Source organism: Pinus tabuliformis, chromosome 2_2, assembly GCF_031772625.1.
Source record: "Pinus tabuliformis cultivar Carrire ecotype Pingquan chromosome 2_2, CPIR1, whole genome shotgun sequence".
NCBI lineage: Eukaryota > Viridiplantae > Streptophyta > Pinopsida > Pinales > Pinaceae > Pinus > Pinus tabuliformis.
In genome coordinates, this window is record NC_142300.1 from 238002019 (window position 1) to 238023077 (window position 21059).

A 21059-nucleotide genomic window follows, 5' to 3' on the forward strand; every position below is an offset into this window, starting at 1 on the left:
AAGGAATGGATCTATTCACATCGCCAAGTTCAACATTCTAGAAGAACCTACACACAAACCTAATAGATTCGTGACCTTCATGTCCTAAATGGGATCTACACTAGTTGACCACCTCTAGTGATGATTTGAGTCAATCTGCAACATAATTCATGTCGTACCTCCTAAGTTCTTGCTTCACACAAGCACATGCACCATCATGCTCACCCTGTCCATGTATTCTTTCAAAGTAACTCCAAGTATGTTGAATTTTTGTCTTCTTATGTACTTGAATCAACCAATAAAAACTATGTGCTCACTTGAACTTCCATGCACAAGCATCTGACCATATCCAATGCTTCTTGAATGATATACCATTTTTTTTAATTATTCATAAATTAGGTCAAAGAAATTTTGCATGTACAATTTGTCATTCTCACTATCATCACTAATATAAAAGTGATACTCCTTAATCACATCATGTGCCTCGTTAGTGTTATCCCTACCATCAAGATTCAATTGTTCATGTCTATAAAGAACATGTACAAATATGGACACTTGGTATGAGTGATAATACTCACCATAGATCTTTGCTTGAGGATAAATTATGTAATTATCAGCAAATTCGACAACTAATAAGATTGTGTTGGGCTAAAATACTTCACAAGAATTCTTAAATTCATACTCTTACCACCTAGATCTATGAAAGTGTTTGATATATTTATAGATTTGGTTTTGAAAACCCACCATGAATTGTGAAATAGGAATCTCATCCTCAACGTGGTTGATCCTCTTCTTCTCTAGAGTTGAAGAAGATGGTTGATTTCCCATGGCATACTCATAATGCTTCCATGTGATGGTGACATATAACATTCCAAACTAGTTGGGATCAATAAGAAAGTTCTTATGGAACAATGCCAAATCACCACATTTAGTGCATATTCTCCCACCTATACATATTTTCTTGTAAAATAATTCTTTTGGCTCCGTTCTTCACAATATTGATGAAATAAAATCACGCATTGTAGGAGGAGGAGGGTTTTCATGAAATTTATTCTTGTAAAATTCATGGAAAGTGTCATAATGAAGTTGAAATTCAACATGATATCAGCAACAACATGTGTCATGGATTGTATTAGGCCTAATAAACCATGGCTTCAATTTCTGAAACATCCTTATGGATATCTTCACATGGTGATTGCTTTCCTGAAATTCCTTAAACAATGCAACTTCTGTCATTTCTACAATGTGCTTAGCATGTTCCACATACTCACCTTTAGTTATGTGATGTCATATGACATGCTTTCTATCTGGAATAGAACAAGAATGGATCTCCCAAAACTCTACCACAAATACTCTAATTCCTACTATAAGCCTGTCTTGGTAGGGTTTCCTGGTGATAAGATCCCAATAAGCAAATTCATCATTTTCATTTACTCGAACCCTAAATTTTGTATGCTTGTGCAATGTTTTCTCGAGACATGGAGCAATTTTGACATTGTTTCCAACTTTTTTTTTCTTCATGTGTAACTTGGTGCAACAATAATAGTTGTAATTTCCCTTTGTGCAACTTGAATATTGAGTTTCTTGATTTTCCACTCATAGTTAAGGTATTATATATATATATATATATATATATATATATATATATATATATATATATATATATATATATCAATGACATTCATTTGGGTATTCTTGCTTTTAGCATCATGGACACCTAAGAGATTTGTGGCATGTTTTAGCTTCTTATGTTTGATCAACCCATGTAGTATTTGAGCTTTTGAAACAAGTGATTTTTTCTCAAAACATTTTTGAATGATATCATTTACATGGTCTCTAAAAATACAAGCAGGGATAGGCTCCCCAAGGTCCTCTATTGTGCTTGAATCTAAATTTTCTGTAAATTGTCCATCGCTTTCCAAAACACTACAACTCCATGTTATCCTGTCAACTTGAGAGGAAATAATTCATTCTTTTGGTGGTTGATAAACTTGATAGGGAAAAGCTTCCTCCTATAGTGGTTATGTATAAATTAGGTTATAGATTTACAACTTCTCATGAATTTTTAATCAAATTCGCAAGACACAAACCTACTCTACTTCTCTACTAAAAGTAATTCAAAATCTAGAATAAAAATCGCAGACATGCAAGAAGAAATAACACACATGCAACAAGTATTTTTATCTTGGGAAAGAAATATGAAAAAAACCCCAATTCCTACTTGCATTAATAAAATGAATAGATATGTATCACAATTGCCTTGATTAAATGAGCACACCCTGCACGTGCATAACCTATCTCTCTGCTCACAAAAGGCCTCCGACCTAGGCTTAGTCAAATTTTTCCTGTGCTTGAGCTCCTATTTCCTTGCATTGTTCCTTGAGCAATTAGACCGCTATTATTTCGGAAATTCCTCAAATTGAATTGTGAAATTCCTTAAGCTGATCATATGTCTGCATGCAACACATGTACACTCAAGACTAGTCTACAACTAATGTTACACTGCCTTGGAATCTCCACTAAGCCTACAGATCTCTAATTCTCAACACACACTAGCTATTTTGGGATGATTGATCAGTTAACTGGATGATCATTGAGTTTTATTCAAGTCCCACTGCACAACTTTACCCTCTACAATTCCTCTAATAATTGGAGCTAGTCTAACTAAAAACAACCTTAGATAACTGATCTTGATTGGTACAAATTAATAATCACACATGATGAACTAAACTCTAACTCCTCGAACTCGAATTTACTAAGTAATTTGGGTGACACAAGCCATGTCTCAAAAATTAACATCATCCAAGTTGTTTGTTAATGTGGAAATTCAAGTTTTTGCCAATTTAATCAAGGCAAAAACAAATTGAGAATTTCTTACTGCATTTTTCAACACTCCCTCTCAGGAAGAAAGGGATTATAAAACACCCCTATCCTGCACCTGTGTAAATCAAACTTCCCTCTTGAAAAGACATTTGTCAAAATTTGAACATCGTTTTCCTATGTCAGAGTGTACTGCAACAACACTATCTGCCTCTCAACACAATCTTGCGAATGGTGATACCAGATATCTATATGCTTGGATCGATTATGAAAATTAGGATTTTCAGAGGGTTTGATGAAAATCTAATTATCATAGTAGATCACAGTTGGATCATTCATCTAACCAAACAATCCAACTCTTGGGCTGTAGAAAAGGTATGTTTTATCCTCATATTAGCTTAATTATTCATTCATCTTTCTATGTTTATATTCACTTTAGAAAAGAATTTAGAAGAAATGATTGTAGAAGCTAGATAAAGTCAATTATTAACAAATTGTGTAATTTTCGGCATGAAAGCTAGCTTTCTCTATTTTTATATGCAGATGGATTGAACGATCGTTGTTCAAACAATGGAACATCAACGACCAAGAAAAGAAAAAGGATAATGTTTCGATCATGAAGGCTAGCAGAAGACTAGAATAATTGAGTCTATTTTGTAATAAAATCTGATTGTCAGTTGCGAAATCCTCAAGATCTCTTGATCCTGAGGATTCACTTCTATCCATTTCTTTCTCATAGGCTATATAAAGTCGACAGGTGAAATAGAATAGCTAGCTAGGAATTTGGAGATTGTAACTATTCATTTTGACACAGAGTATTCTCACTACGGTGATGTTGTATCTTTATTATCAAGTTTAATCAGAAGATCGTGTTTTAGCTGTAATCACATTGTAAATGTTTTCTGGTAGTGACTTCTGGAGACTCTGGGCCTGATCGTAGGAGATTTACTGCTTTTCTTGTGCCATACTTATTTCATTCTACTCTTGCAATTGGTTATTCCTGTTATTTTATGAAATTAGAATTATTGTGATTGTTGTGAGTATTGATCTTTATGATTTACCCTTTCTGTTCAAAGCAAATTCTAGATCTTGCTATGTCTTCAGCTGTGTGTTAATCTTTGATGAATTTATCAGGTTAGTATAAGTATTTGATTGGTGTTCCGTCTACGTAGTGTTATTTGAGTTCACAGTTGTTTCTTTCAGTTAAAATATTGAATAAGTTGCTTGTTGTTCATTTGCTATAGTTTTCCTTTTTGTTGAATGAATTATTGTTGATACTAGATAGATCTATAAGAGTGATTCCTTTAGCATACTTGCATTGAAATTCAGTTTTCTGCATAATAGATTAAAATAGACTTGAAACTTATTTAAGGTTTGCTTTTAGATTTTCTTTGGATTGAACTTCGAGAATTAGATATTAATTATTGCAATGATTCTAAATCATTTCATTCTGAATTAACCTATGAATTCACTTGCATAGACAATGCTAAACACTCTTGAAATAAACAGACTTGCCCTAGTTTGATAATTAATGTAGGTATTAAGATTGCTTTTAATATTCATCTTAGTGCACCGACAACAACATGTATCTTGCTCATCCATATGACCTCACATGTTTCCTGACTGGAAACCATGTATTCTGTTTTTTTCAAGCAGAGTACCACAAATATTTTCTTCCTTCCATGTGAAGAAACCATTGTGGACCCAACACTAAAAATTCCACTTGATGTACTCTTTTGGTTTGAAGAACTCCTTGCCCAATCTGCATCTGTGAAGCCACATAGCCTCACTCCCTCTGTCTGTCTGTACCATAGTCCAAATTGGGTAGTGACTTTGAAGTACCATAGAACATGCTTAGCTACCTTCCAAAATAATTTGGTTGGACTAACGATAGCTTGGCTCATCTGGTTAACTGCATAGCACATATTTGGTCATGTGTTCACAAGATACATTAGTGAGCCCATCAATTGCTGGTAAACAATATCATCCATTTCCTCACCTTAAGTGGCATCCTCTTTCCTATAGTCAGTCGCTAGAGGTGTCTCCATGGGTTTGCAACTATCCATGTGAAACTTGTGAAGTATCTCATTAGACTACTTTCCCTAAGAGACAAACAATTCTCCATTTCCTTTCCATACTTCTAATTCAAGGAAGTAGTACTTGAGGCCCATTTCCTTCATTTCAAACTCTCTTGCAAGGCCCTCCTTGCAAGATCTGATTAGATGCTCATCACCATTTAAAATCAAATCATCAACATATAAGATGATAATAAAAAAATTAAATTCTACCAAGATATGATAGAGGTTTGCATCTGCTTCACTTTTAGTGAAGCCCAAATAGGTGAGATAGCTATCGATTCTAGTGTACCAAGCACAAGGTGCTTACTTGATACCATACAATGCTCACTTGAGTCTGCACACATGAGACTCCCAATATGGCCTTGTACCAAGCACATAGAATAAGAATTGATCAAATGGATCAGTACCTTGCTACAGGAGAAAAGGTCTCCTCATAGTAAATCCCCTCGACTTGATGACCTTGTATTTTTCTATGCTTATGTCTTTTGCATGTTTTACCTTGAAGATCCATCTCGAACCCACAACTAATTTGTCTACTATTCATGGGACCACTTCCCAAACACTTTTCCTTTGAATCGATTCGTATTCCTACACCATTGCACAAACCCATATAGGTTTCTCTATTTCTTCCTCAAAATAGGATGGCTTAGTCTCTACAAGCTTTGAAATGAGAGCCATGTAGTTAGTGTACCAATCTGGTGACCTTCTCTACCTCTGGTGATTTGAAGGAGCACCCACATTCTCCCTCTCATCCTACACAATTCTCTCAGCTTCCTTGGTCCTTTTCCTATCTTCTTTGGATGGTTCTGCTTGAGTGGTTGTCCCCACTCTTTTCTCCTCAATTTGTTAATTCTCCACAAATTCTTCAAGTTCCTCCTTTGGAGCTAAAATCTCTTCCACTAGTGGGATCTGAATCTCCCTCTTAAGAGAGCACCACATTGCTTTATCTTCATCAAATTTTACATCCCTTTGCACAATTGTCATTATGAGGGATGGAAAGTACACACAGGGGTTGTCAAGAGTTTCTATGTAACCCACAAATTCAATCAATGATGTTGTCAACTCTAGCTTCTTCCTTGAGTCTTTGGAGACATGGCAGTAAACAGAGGCTCCAAAAATCGTAAAATGTGACACATCCAATGTTGTCCCTGAGAAATCTTCCTCCATTGTAATCATGCCCAGAATTTGATGTCAACTTTGGTTCTGCAAATAGATTGTTGTGTTACATGTCTCAATTGAAAAATGTAGAGGTAGGCCTTGTGATGACAACTAAGTCGCTTTTATGCAGGAAAGCTGCATATTTAAAATAATAGCGCGTGGACTTGTGGGTTATGGACCCACATATATATTGGAAGCCTTTGAATTGGTGGATTTTACAATAAACCCTACCAATCACATAATCAACGAAATCATAAAGAAACAACAGAATACAACATAAACTGACCAATCACCCAATGAATGACGGTCCCACCTTAATTTTTAAGACCCAGAACTTAAAAGGAAATAAACCCGTATTGATAACACATCGGGTCCACTAGAAATTTTAACATGTGCACACTTTCCTGTTCGACTATTGTCCAATCAGACACCTAACGAATAGTCTGGATGGCCAGAGCTCTACGAGGTCTTAACCTTGTTGTATAAACCCTCATCGTGTCCATTTTTCGAATAAACAACTGTGCTTGTTGGCACGTGATATGCTTCCAATCACCTTTTAATGGAGGGTCCAATCACCTTCGGACTTTAAACTCCTTTTAATGACTTCTCGGGTCCGTTTTCGGGATTAAACCTTAGTACCTAAAGCCACGCGATGACCATTAGAGCTATGGATCTGTTGATCTAACGGTTCCCATTATTTTGACATTTTAATTATTTCTATGATGTCGATCTTCCATTTTCAATGATGCGACTTAATCTCAACCGTTCATTCGCCCTTCACTGTCTCTTTACAATCCTTTAGGAAATTGATAAAAAAGCCTGTATCCTCCACTATAGAAGATAATTCTCAATCTTCATCTGTCTACTGTGAAAAACAATTGCGCTGACTTCCAGGTGATCCCTCCATTCATTCAAAAGGGTAATCTCGATTTCTACACGATTATTCACAGGTTTTATTAGATAATTAAATACTAATCCCGTAAAGGAAATTCCGTCAGTCATTCATGCTATTCAACACAAAATTCCATAGTATTTATCAGATTCTCGGTCAATGCACCATAAGTGATCCAGGTCCAGGTGTGAAGAAGGACCCTTCCAAGACCTTTTACTTTCATGATGTGTTAAAATTTCTTTTTAAAAGAACATTAAAAAATATAGTTGCAGGCTTAAAGGAAGAGGAACATAACAATCATCAACACATGAAAACATAAGCGTTGATAATGGTGTTCATCTAGAAGGGACTATGTCTTCGGGCCCTAGTGTCAAGATGGTGTAGGCCACTACATTAAGTGTTGCCAATAATGGTGATGTACAGAGAGATGATGTCTCAATCATACAAGGAAAAATTCCCTCACGCAGGAATGGCTCTAAGAGATGTTCCACAACTAGAACTCTCCATCAAAAGACTCCTATCAGTATGAAACAAAAACAAGCATGATGTGCATCCCACCAACATGGCACAAAAGGGATGTAAAAAGAAAACACATGCATGACAACAACAAGAGTATCCAAGCAACATACACCAAGGGATCTCAAAACATAACATGATGAGTTATGACAACAAGTACATCACATAAAAAGATTCCACATCAAATCAAGCAAGGAATCATGACAACATGTAATAAACAAGATCCTACATCAACATCAATCATGGATCTGTATAACATAACGCAAAAAGAAGTACATGAACACATCATATACCTCACAACTAAGGACCATCTGAAGCAAAGGTTGTCCAAGTGCTGCAGCTTGTTGAAACATCGATCTCACAACATCGATTGCAAGAAGAAAATTGTTCACACATGAAGATGGACATCTGCACTGGCACTTAGAAAGTGATTGAAAGAAGAAATGAGAGAAAGAAAAACATGAATACACCATCAAATTTTTGGTGTCAAGTAGTGCTGAAAATACTATCCAAAATCCGAATTCTGAGAATTTGAAAATTCGAAGCCCAAGGAATCTTTTAGATTCCCTTAGGATTCCTCAAAGATTCGGTTTTAGGGATGAGCTAAAAATCCATTGCTCAGATGTCAAATCTTATTTCACCATTAGGACCCTGCAGAAAACCATGAAAAATAGGGATAAGCTTGACCATATTCTGACAGTGAAATTTTACCTCTGTGGGAAAATTTCATGGCTCATGGTTCCGCTTCCTGTTTTTGTTGAAATCATGGTTTTGCATGCATTTTGGAAATGACTGGAAGATGCAAAAATCAGATTGAAAAATGGATAGCGCCATTGTGTTCGTGGCAACGAGAGGTGTAAAATCCATATAAAATTTGTCAATTTCTTAGAAGTTGAAAATTTTTCCCTCCTACAAAATTCATGGTTCCTGCATTAAAAAATTATTAAACTACCTCAAAATCCATGCCCACTCCTGTCTCAAAATTCGTGTAGTCCTTCTCCTTCCAGCTCTAGCAAAAAATGAGTTTATATTAAAATTTCGGGCGAATTTAACAATGTGAGCAGTTATGGTGTAGTGGTTAAAAACACCAGTTAATAGGGAGGAGGTCAGGTGGTCAAACCTGCCTCCTCCTTTTCTTACACCGAATTCATTTTAACAAACTAATTTTTGTTTTAAAAAAAAAATTGCATGTATAATTGGGGGGTCGGGTCTGCATTGGGCGGCCCACCCCCATACCCAGTGTTGTTCTGTTGCATGGCATTTATTTTTTCTTGGAGTGTCGTTGGTGGTGTGTATTTTGTTATATGGTTAGTTTTATGGGGACGTCCGGTGGGCCGGCCCATGTGGCTGGGGGGATTCAACTCCTGCCAGCCTCACCATACATGGTACGTTGATTTTATGGTATGGGGAGGGGGGTGGTTGGGGTTGGTGGCCCCCACCCCCCTTAAATAATATATTTTTTTGCTTTATTTATATAAATAACACATTTTGACAAGTTTGGAATTTTAAGCTATGGGAGTCAAATTAACAACCCCACAATTTTTCCTGGAATTTGGCCGGACCTAGTTGAAATCCGGTGGCCGGGTTCAGTCCAAATTGTGGCCTACTTAAGCTGCCGAGTCATCAAAAAATCAACCCAACTTTGACTGCTTCTAACTTTCGCATCCGGACTCAGATTGACGAACCGTTCATACCACCGCGATCAAGAAGATGAGATCTACGCTCTAGTCCCGATTTGAGCATAATCCAAACACTTTGATTTTTGAGCTTCCCTGAGTCCTCCTTGTCCTATGTGTGTCTCTGGAGCCACCTGGATCAATCCACCCCACTAAGGAGCTTTTGGTCCTCCAAAAGCATGAAAAATAATCTGTAACTTCTTTGTACCTTGTCTGTATCATAAGCGTCCTGAAAAGGTTTCAGTTCCATCTCCTTCACCTTTGTTCATCGGAGCCTGAAGCGATGAGCTGACACCTGCTACTTCTGCAACATGTATTACATTGTTTCGCAAATTACATTCTTAATGACATGACCAACTAATGACCCAAACATCCCACACTTGCCACAAGTTTATAACACACACTTGGTGGACAAGTTTACAACAAGATGGACGTAACACCCCAGCTATGAAAACAAGGCCAACCTATCATGGTTGCTTCAAAAAGTGATGGAAAACACATCATCACTGCAACACATGATTTCTAGACACAAGGCCAAACAATATTGTTTTGACAAGTGATTGGAAACATAACATCACTTTAGAGTTTTAGCATGCAACTCAAAATATGACTCAAAACATGACCAGACATCATTGTTGCTGACCTAGTGATGGAAACACATCATCATTTTACACTTTAAAATAAAGCAAATGATTTACAAAAGAATGACCATGAAATGGAAAAATGTCTAAAAACCATTTTTCACTGATCAAGGTGAATGGGTCGCCTCCTTGTGGTGATTTTGATTGTTGAACAATTGCTTCACCTGCTTCATGCACCGACTCTTTGTCTTCAAGGCACTGCTCTGGGTGGAGCTTCCAACAAGTGGCTCTCTGATGGCCATTTCTGTTGCAATGGATGTAGTAGGCTTTCTTCCACCATACCTACTTAACCCATTTCTTTTAATGCTGTTGAGAGGGTCTTTCATGCCTCATGAGTGTTCCCATTCTTTTCCAACACTTGGAAAAGGTATGGTTAGGTAAACCACAAAAGAACATGTATTTCAATGCCGTTATCTTCATTCATTATTAACAACATGATCATAATCAAAATGAACATTCAAAGATTGAAAGTGTTTATACCTTCCTTTGCTGTCTTTGATGTCAGTATGGCGATGAGAGCTTGCCTCAGCTCTCTTCCTACAATGGGAACTACCCTGGGATGATGGGGATGCTTTCCCATCATTCTCTTTCCTCGAAGAAGTCTCAGACAACTCTGACACCTTTGAGCACTCTCCTTTAGTGTATCTCGAGCCTGTAAATCAATGCTCATGCACAACCTCCAAAGTTCAAGTGATGCCTTGGTTATTAACACCAATTTCTTTCTCCCCATGGCTTGTCTTTGTAAGGAGCCTCATATTTGCCCCTGTAATTGGGATCTCCACATCTCCAATAGACATCATACTATGAGAAGATGAAATCAAAAGGAAATCAACATATTTTACCTTCTCTTTTGATTTGGAAAGAGCTGATGAGGGCTACTCATCATTCGTCGTTGGTGGTTTACTAACTATCTCAGCGCATTCCCCAACTTCTTTCCTGACATACATAAGTCCTACTTGACGGCATAATTCCTCTACTTTGATGGGGTTGACAATGCCTTGGCTATTAATGCCCACGCCTTTTCCTTCATACCCCATTCTCTTCAATAGTTTGGAGCCAATTCTTGTGGTGTGATTTTCAAACACAGCAAAATCATCATCAGGAAACATACATGAAGATGGAGAACTACTTTTTACCTCACATGTGTCACGCTACAGCTTTTCCAAGGTTTCATCCTTTGCTTGCAGTTGTCGTAGAAAACTTTGTGTTTCCTCTTTCTCTTCATGTATGCACATCTTCAATTCATCGTTTTCTATTTGAATATTATGTTTGTTTTGCTTCAGTTCTTCCATGGCCTCTTTTGTGGCTTGCAACTGAAGCTGCAACTGATCCTTTTCCTCAGTCTCTTTTTATAGAGTTTCATACACGATTTCCACTCTCTTGGAAATGTTGACCATGGTCTCATACATCGCTCTTTCATTCTCTGTTGCCGCACATTCCATTGTTCATGCTGCAATTCACATCAACACAAAGACTGATCCGATACCACTTGATCCAGGTCCGGGTGTGAAGAAGGACCCTTCCAAGACCTTTTACTTTCGTGATGTGTTAAAATTTCTTTTTAAAAGAACATTAACAAATACAGCTGCAGACTGTAAGGAAGAGGAACATAACAATCATCAACACATGAAAACATAAGCATTGATAATGGAGTTTGTCCAAAAGGGACTACATCTTCAGGCCCTGGTGTCAAGATGGTGTAGGCTGCTGCATTAAGTGTTGTCAATAATGGTGATGTACACGGAGATGATGTCTCGATCATATAAGGAAAAATTCCCTTACGTAGGAGTGGCTCTAAGAGATGTTCCACAACTAGAACTCTCCATCAAAAGACTCCTATCAGTATGACACAAAAACAAGCATGGTGTGCATCTCGCCAACATGGCATAAAATGGATGTCAAAACAAAACACATGCATGACAACAAGTATCCAAACCACATACACCAAGGGATCTCAAAACATAACATGATGAGTTATGACAACAAGTACATCACATAAAAGGATTCCGCATCAAATCAAGCAAGGAGTCATGACAACATGTAATAAACAAGATCCTGCACCAACATCAACCATGGATATGTACAGAATAATACAGAAAGAAAAAGTACATGAACACATCATATACCTCACCACCAAGGGCCATCTGAAGAAAAGGCTATCCAAGTGTTGAAGCTTGCTGAAACATCGATCTCACAACATCGATCACAAGAAGAAGATTGTTCGCACATGAAGATGGGCATCTGCACTGGCACTTCGAAAAGTGACTGAAAGAGGAAATAAGAGAAATACAAATCTGAATACACCATCAGATTTTTGGCTTGGAGTAGTGCTGAAACGACTGTCCAAAATCCGAATTCTGATAATTTGAAAATTCGGAGCTCAAGCAATCTTTTAGATTCCCTCAAGATTACTCAAAGATTCTATTTCAGGGATGAGTTGAAAATTCACTGCTCAGATGTCAAATATGATTTCACCATTAGGATCCCTGCAGAAAACCATGAAAATAAGTATAAGCTTGACCATATTCTGACAGTGAAATTTTACCTCCATGGGAAAAGTTCATGGCTCATGGTTCCGCTACCTGTTTTTGTTGAAATCATGATTCTGCGTGCATTCTGGAAATGACTGGAAGATGTAGAACTCAGATTGAAAAATGGATAGTGCCATCATGTTTGTGGCGACGAGAGGTGTAAAATCCATATACAATTTGTCAATTTCTTAGAAGTTGAAAATTTAGCCCTCCTGCAAAATTCATGGTTCCTGCATTAAAAAATTATTAAACTACGTCAAAATCTGTGCTTTCTCTTGTCTCGAAATTTGTGTAGTCCTTCTCCTTCCATTTCTAGCAAAAACTATGTTTATATTAAAATTTCGGGCGGATTTAATAATGTGAGCAGTTATGGTGTGGTGGTTAAAAACACAGGTTAATAGGCAGGAGGTCGGGTGCTCAAACCCCGCCTCCTCCTTTTCTTACATTAAATTTGTTTTAACAAACTAGTTTTTGTTTTAAAATAAAACTCCATATATAATTGGGGGGTCAGGTCCACATTGGGTGGCCTACCCCCATACCCCGCGTTGTTCCATTGCACAACATTTTTCTTTTTTTAGTGTCGTCGGTGATGTGTATATTATTATATGGTTGGTTTTATGGGGCTGTCCGGTGGGCCGGCCACGTGTCTGGGTGGTTTCAACTCCCATTGGACTCACCATACTTGGTACATTGATTTATGGTATGGGGAGGGGGGTTGGTTGGGGTTGGTGGCCCCCACCCCCCTTAAATATTATTTATTTTTTGTTTTATTTATATAATTAGCACATTTTGAAAATTTTGGAATTTTAGGCCATGGGAGTCAAATTAACGACCCCACAATTTTTCCCAAGCTAGCCAGGTTTGGTGCAAATTGTGGCCTCCTTAAGCTACCTAGTCATCAAAAATTCAACCCAACTTTGATTGCTTCTAACTTTCGCATCCGGACTCGGATTGACGAACCGTTCACATCGTTACGATCAAGAAGATGAGATCTATGCTCTGGTCTTAGTTCGAGCATAATCAAACACTTGATTTTTGAGCTTCCCTGAGTCCTTGTCTTGTGTATGTCTTTGGAGCCACCTGGATCAAGAAGGCTATTAAGACACATACAGACACAAATTCCCACACATGATATATACAAATCCATACTTTGTTGGTTTTTTTATAAAATATTTACAAGGAAAATAGTCACACTCAACTGTTTCAGTTCTTTTCCACAAAATCCATCTACTGTTCTCCTAACTCTTCACTCTTGATCTAACTACCCTCTAGCTCTCTAACCCTTAGCTAGCCTTTAGCTAACCTCCCAGACTATTCAAAAAATCACAATTTATACAAAAACAGATTCATGAACCAATTTAGTTCAGATCCAACAATCTCTCACTCTCTCCCAAAGTATCTCTCCAGCTCCACTCTTTTATCAAACAGAATCCCAAATTAATCACTTAAATCCCTCAAATCCTCACTCTTCCTAGGATTACTCAACTGTCTCTAATATATCTACATTAACGACATATTCTCCATTAATCAAATTACATTCCAATCTCTTTAAAACTCAAAATAAACCTGGAAAATTAAATAAATAATTGAGGGAAGCCACTCCCTTTAGTAAATGTGTGATAAGGCTCTTAGGTCTTATAAACCTTGAAGAATGCTCTTGCATCAGACTCCCTAGGTTGAAATAATTCATAGACTCCTATTCATGAGTCTTCCCACTTCCTCTGTTGTGAACTTCATCAGGTTTCATCTTCCAACTGGTTGTCTGACCTCTTTCAATTGTAGGTGCATTTACTGCTTTCTCTCCTTCTCCTGGATGCCAAAATCTTTGTTGTGGATGTCCTTTTGCTTTGTTTTCATAAGCATCTCCACTACATAGTGTTTTGATGTTGATATCTTGCATATACAACACCTCAAACAACATAAATTTTTGTTCCTTTTTCTATTGTTGTCTTGTCATCATCTTAATAGAATTGAGCTCCAACTTTATGTATTTTCCACTGTCTTGTACCTAATTGTATATTCTGACTTCTAACTCAATCACCAGCATCTTCTTCTGTCTATAAACCATTTTCTTTATGTTTTCTTGAATATCCTTCCATCTTTCCTTGACTTGCCGAGTTTGACAATTCCTCATGCTCATCACCTTTGTAATTTTCATCATCCACCTATCCAATATCTTGAGTAGAATCCTCTCAATCTCAAAAGAAAATTGTTTCTTGTTTAATACAAGAACATTGTTGGAAATAATACTGGGGGGGGGGGGGGTGAATCAGTATTAGCAAGTCAATAATATTTCATTTCCATAATTAGATTCATATACGCTACTTCAGTTAATTAAACTTGCGTGTATACGCAGTTGTATGTAAGGCAACTAGTGTATACTATTCAAACTTATAACTTAGATAATTCATTATATGTTGATCTTTAATTTGTGCATCAAAACAATATAAACAGTAACTAGGTGCAGTAAAACAGAATAGACATATGAACACAAGATATAAGGTGGAAACCCAATGTGGGTGAAAACCACCTACTGCAATCGTGTCTATCTTCTTTTAATAAGAAACTTCTTTTTACAATGTTTGTACTAGTGCAGACTTATATCAGTATGCAGGCTTCTACCTGCAGAAGGCTTCAACCTTCTCTCATTCTCCAGCTTCTCCTGGAAGGGAGCTACAGCCCCCTAGCTCTTGTACTAGCTGTTGTGTTTACTAGTACGTAGGTGTAGGCCTACAGAAGGCTACAACCTTCTCTTTTCTTCTAGGCACCACGTTTCATAAATTTTTAGACTGGATCCATCAGTAACATCAATCAACCATCAATTATATCTGCATCAACCAATCTCCTTACAACCAACCAAAATTAAATAAATCAATCACTTCTCAGAATGTTGTAACTAGAATATAGTAATAGTAACTAGAACCCAAGCCAAAACCCAGAACACTGCAACAGCAAACAGAAGTAGCTAAAGCATATTTTATTAGTTATACACTACTTCAATGTGTTGAACCTGAGTAGATATGCCGTTATCTCAAGGCGAACCTGCGTATACGTTGTTTTGACATGCAGAACTAGTGTGTATATGCGCCTTTGCTAAAGTGAACCTGTGTACAGATCTATAAATGATGATTTAAAATTTACAACAATTCGAGATGTTAGTTATACCTAGATCACCATATTTACAGATTACAGCATGCGCTGGTTATTTAGATAAAAGATCAAAACCACACAAAGATACTTCTCTTCAAGCCTTAAGATCTTGACCCATCAATAGAACTTATCCTTCATCAAACGCTCAGGTTCATCCTTGATTTAGATCTAGTTGTGCACCATAACCCAATGACCTGTATTCTAGATCTTTCTCTTCATTAGATATTCAATACTTGAGTGCCTTTGCCTAATGATCTTCTCCTCCTTTTATAGTCTTAAACCTTACTCAATACTATGGTCCAAAACCAATTAGAATCAATACCTTGGACCAAATACCTGGGGGTCAACACTTCGGACAAGATACCTTGGACCAATACCATGGATCAAAATACCATGGACCAAATACCACAGAAAAAAACTAAGTTTTCCAACATGTATTTGCCTTTCTTTCCGTGAAAGTGCGTGTGTACACTATACGCGCCTTTTGGTCTGTGAACCTGCATGTACATGTTGCTTGGTCAACGGGGAACCTGCGTATCCCTCTCTTTCTTCATTCTATGAGCCTGAACTGTGATCTGTCATCTGCGTGATTTGCCATCAAGGACAACACCTGTGTCATAGTGCCAAATCTGTATCATAATGCCAACAATCTCCCCTTTTGGACTTGATGGCAACCCCAAGTCACTCTCCCCCTTTGTCATCAAGGGAAAAGGGTTATGATCCCCCTGAATGCATGCTGAATTCTCTGATATGATGAAGTGTGTTGTCCATGCTCCCCCTAAAGATAAGCAAGGTCTGTCAAAAGATGATTCTATACTGTTGTAGAGGTAAATCCTCTCTGCAGACAGAGACGATCCATACTAGCCCAGACCGGGTCTAGCAACAATCACACAATGCTATCACGCAAGTTCCTAATTCCAAATAAAGAGTAGATGGTGAGAACCTACTTGGATTCCAGCGCTAGTGTTCATCGAAGAGATGTCGCCCTCGTTCCTTTGCCTTGGCCGGTCACGATCCCCACGATCTCCGTGATTGGATACCTACACATGCAAAGAACAACACGAAAACAAGCATAAAATCTAGTAGATGCAATTATATATCAGTCAGAAAAGATATAAATCAACATCAAACATAAAACAACGAGAGCGGAACCATAATGATAGTCATATATTATTAATAAATAATAAAGAAGAATACAACCATAGTTCTAACGTCGAATCCTTCTCAAGAGGGTCCAGCCAACAAGTCTCTTAAGCATTCACCCTTGGAGGTAGATCTCCCAAGACAAAAAATCTCTCTCACACAAGTTTACACAAGAAAGAAACACTTCACAACCTTCCTTAAGCTCTCTAGCAATCCCACACTTGTCACACCAACTACCTATCAAGTTCACACACTAGCAGCAACACTCCAAGCACTATCAATTCCAAAAACTAGCTGCTCATGGCAATGGTAGAGGCTTAAATAGGAGAAGGAGTCTCCACAAATGGTGGGAGGATGAGCTTATCTCCAAGGAAGGTGGCTCAAATGACGAAACAGACATGCCAGAGAAGGGAGGGCGACATTTACAAGGCCAACAACCAGGTCTGGAGTCATCTGGAAGGTCGGCTGTTAGAACAAACTCGCCCAAAATGGATCAGCACGGGTCCATAACTCCACTGGAGCGCTGACATCGCAGCTGAATAACAAAGAAGGTCATGTCAGCGCGATCAGATATGAATAACAGACGCGCTGTCTCATGAAATTTGACCAGCGCGGGAAACACGTGTACTTCCACGCTGGTAGCACATTCCATCCGTTATGGAGCGCCCATCACGCTGTTTATCTTGACAACAGTCGCGATGATAGCAAAAACTTTGGCAAAGTGGGTCATTTGGAAACATTAGAGAGCATGAGCACGGATGAATTGGACTCATGACACAGTAGAAAGGCTGATAGGGAGATAGTGACAAATTACTGTGTAACATATACATACATCATAAATGACCTTCCTATCACTAATGACTCATACATACATCCATCTCCCAACCAAGTGGGGATATACCAAGTGGGTATATACCAAATGATTATACATGTCAGAACAAAAACATTACATCATCCATCCCATGCATAGTGGGGAAACAAAATAGGTCATTTCATGACCTTGTGAATAAAATATATACATGACATAGAGACCAAATATCTAAAACAAGACAATGATAGTTATCAACAACTATCATCAGCAACATCTGTCAATCACCATCCAAACCAGCAACCATGATCCCCCCCTGAACCTATTCCACCTAAATAAAAAAAAACTTTGAATTTGTACCAAGACCTTCTAAGATGATGCATTACTATAAGTATATGCTCCCCCTGAATCTGTGCCAAATGATCACTGTCAGACCCATATTAGACTCCTTTCATCCACTTTTTTCTTCAAACCAACATATACGAAACTGTATCCACAACAATCGGCGTATGTACGTGGATACGCTTCATGAAACTCGCGTACAATCAGTTTTCTCTGAAATAGATAAGTTTTAACAACAAGATGATGCATTGACTACTCCCAGATTCTGTCTGAGATATTCAAATGTCTATTTGGGTAGTGGTTTGGTGAATATATCAGCAACCTGTTCTTTGGAGGGAACATACTCCAATTTGACCTTTTGTTCAAGCACTTGTTCTCATAGAAAATGATATTTGATGGGTATGTGCTTGGTATTGGAATGCATGACTGGATTCTTTGAATTACTGATTGCACTTGTATTATCACAGAGAATGGAGATGGGTGGAGTACATGTGATCTAAATGTCTTGCAACGTTTGCATCATCCAAAGGAGTTGTGTGCAGCAAGATGTAGCAACCACATATTCTGCTTCAGCTGTAGATAATGCAATTGAAATTTGTTTCTTGCTGAACCAAGACACTAATCTAGAACCCATATAGAATGCATCACCACTAGTGCTTTTTCTGTCATCCACGCTTCCTGCCCAATATGCATCTATATATGCATGAAGTGTAAGATCTTTATCCCTAGGATACCATAAACCAAAATTCTAAGTTCCTTGAAGATATTTGAAGATCCTTTTGACTGCTTGAAGGTGTGATTCCTTTGGATTTTCTTGGAATCTTCCAACTATTCCCACAGCATGCATGATGTTTGGTCAGGTACTTGTTAGATAAAGCAAACTGCCAATCATGGATCTGTAGTTTGGTTGATGTACTGTTGTTGATTCATCATTTGAACTGAGACTGCATCCTGTTACCATAGGGGTACATGTTGTTGGGAAAAGTATCCAATACGGAATGCCCCTATCCCACTCTAAGAGGTGATAGTGCCTTAGCAACAAACAGGTAAACTTATTTGAATATTCTTCTTTATGAGATGTAAGTGAGGAAGAAGGATCTAACTAACCTGTGTCTTTCGCAAGTTTGTTGATCCAATCGCTCCTCTCTTCAGTAGCTCCCAGCTCCCAGCTTCACAGAATTCCTGCAAGATCACAAGAGAGAGAAACTACAAGAAGATACAGATATTCATTCATAAAAATCTCAAGATCAGATTAAGCTAAACATGTAAGCATAACATAACATCATTGGTATACGACATGTAGGAGAAACTCAAATAGTTTATTGATAGAGTAAATAAAGTCCAAGAGGAGATACAACCAAGTGAGGCCCGATCCAGCATCTACCTCCCAGCAATGGAATCCCTTCCTCTCCTCCAACAAAGCATAAATCACCCAATGTACTAATCTCAATCTCAAACCAACAGCAATTCTCTGCAAATACAAAATTCCAGCCTCCTGAACCTTTGGGTGAGAGATCCATATATAGATGTGAGCAGAGAGGATGAGTCAGCTCATGTTTTGACTTGTGGCTTCTCTCTGTCAGTTCTTGCTTCCACTTGGAGGTTGAGAACCTCTTACTCATCACTAGTCGAATTCATTGAGGCAAGTGTCATTGAGGAAGATTCTGGAAGCTTCCAGGGTCTTTCCACCTCGTTGAATGAACTTGCCATTTGTCATTTCCCGCTCAGCGCACCCTGGTAGTGCTTCTACCTGCGTTGCAGTGCACCTAGCCTGTGTAATCTCTGCATTTCAGCGCACACAGCTAGTGGAGCCTCTGAATTGATCCTGAATTGACTGTTTCTAAGTGGTTTTTGGTGGAGAACTTCTGGGAGAAGCTGTCATTGGTTGACCTTGTTCCTCTAGGGGTAGGAATAAATCATTTTGGGACTTTGGATCCCTTGGATTATGGACATTTCATGCTCAATGCTGTAAGGCACAAAAATGTCTATAACAGTACATACTGGTTTAGAATCTTCCATGCCATATTTTTTCAATATTTGCTTGAGATACTTGGTTTGTGATAGAAAAATACCATCTTTATTTTGTTGAACTTGTAGGCCGAGAAAATATGTGAGTTCACCAAGCAGTGACGTTTCAAATTCTCACTGCATTACCAAAGCAAAGTTTTGACTCATGGCTTCTTCATTGCTACCAAAAATGATATCATCAACATACACAACAAGTATTAACAATTTATCATTATCAATATTTGTATATAGATTGCTATCATCTAATCCTTTTGAAAAAACTTGTTGATGGAGGTATTTGTCAATACGGTAATACCAGGTCCTTGGAGCTTGTTTTAGACCATATAGAGCCTTTCTAAGTCGGCATACAAGTGTTGGATCATTTCCAAGGATGAATCCATCTGGTTGCTCAATATATACTTCTTCTTCTAAGTCTCCATTAAAAAAGGAAGATTTTACATCCATTTGGTATACTTTGAATTTCTGAAAGCTACAAAGAACAAGGAACATTATTATGGCTTCAATTCTAGCAACAGGTGCAAAAGTTTCTTCAAAATCTATACCTTCTTGTTGAGCATATCCTTTACAAACAAGGCTGGCCTTGTTTCTGATAACTTCACCATTTTCATTCAGATTCTTTTAAATATCCATTTGGTTCCTATGATATTCTTATCATGAGGTCTAGGAACTAATTCCCAAGTATTATTCTTTTCAATTTTCTCAAGTTCTTCATTCATGGCCTTGACCCAACATTCATCTTTGCATGCTTCATTTACATTTTAAGGTTTGATGGAGGAAATCAATGCTAGATAGCTTGAAGCTTCTGTAATAGTTCTTCTTATCTACACATCTGCCTCTTTCTATCCCAAAATTTGAGTCTCTGGATGATTTTTCTGAACATACTTGGCTGGAGTCTGTTCTTCTGCTGTTATCTGTTCTTATGGTGCTTCATTGGTTTCTTCTTCTTTAGAATTAGTCTGATTTGATGTGGAAGGATAATACTCATCTTCTTCACACTCTTTGGTTTTTACCCGCTTTGGTTTTTTTCCTGCTTCATCAACCACAACATCAATACTTTCAATAATTTTCCCAAGTTTTTTATTATAACACTTATATCCTTTACTTCGGGAAGAGTAACCAAGGAGAATGCCTTCATTTGCTCTAGGTTCAAACTTGCCAAGTTTTTCATCAGTCCTCTTGACGTAACATTTTCTTCCAAAAACTTTGAAGTATTTTACAGTAGGAGTCTTACCATACCAAATTTCATTTGGAGTTTGAGTGTTGTTTACCCGAACGTTTGCTTTGTTGAGGATAGTGA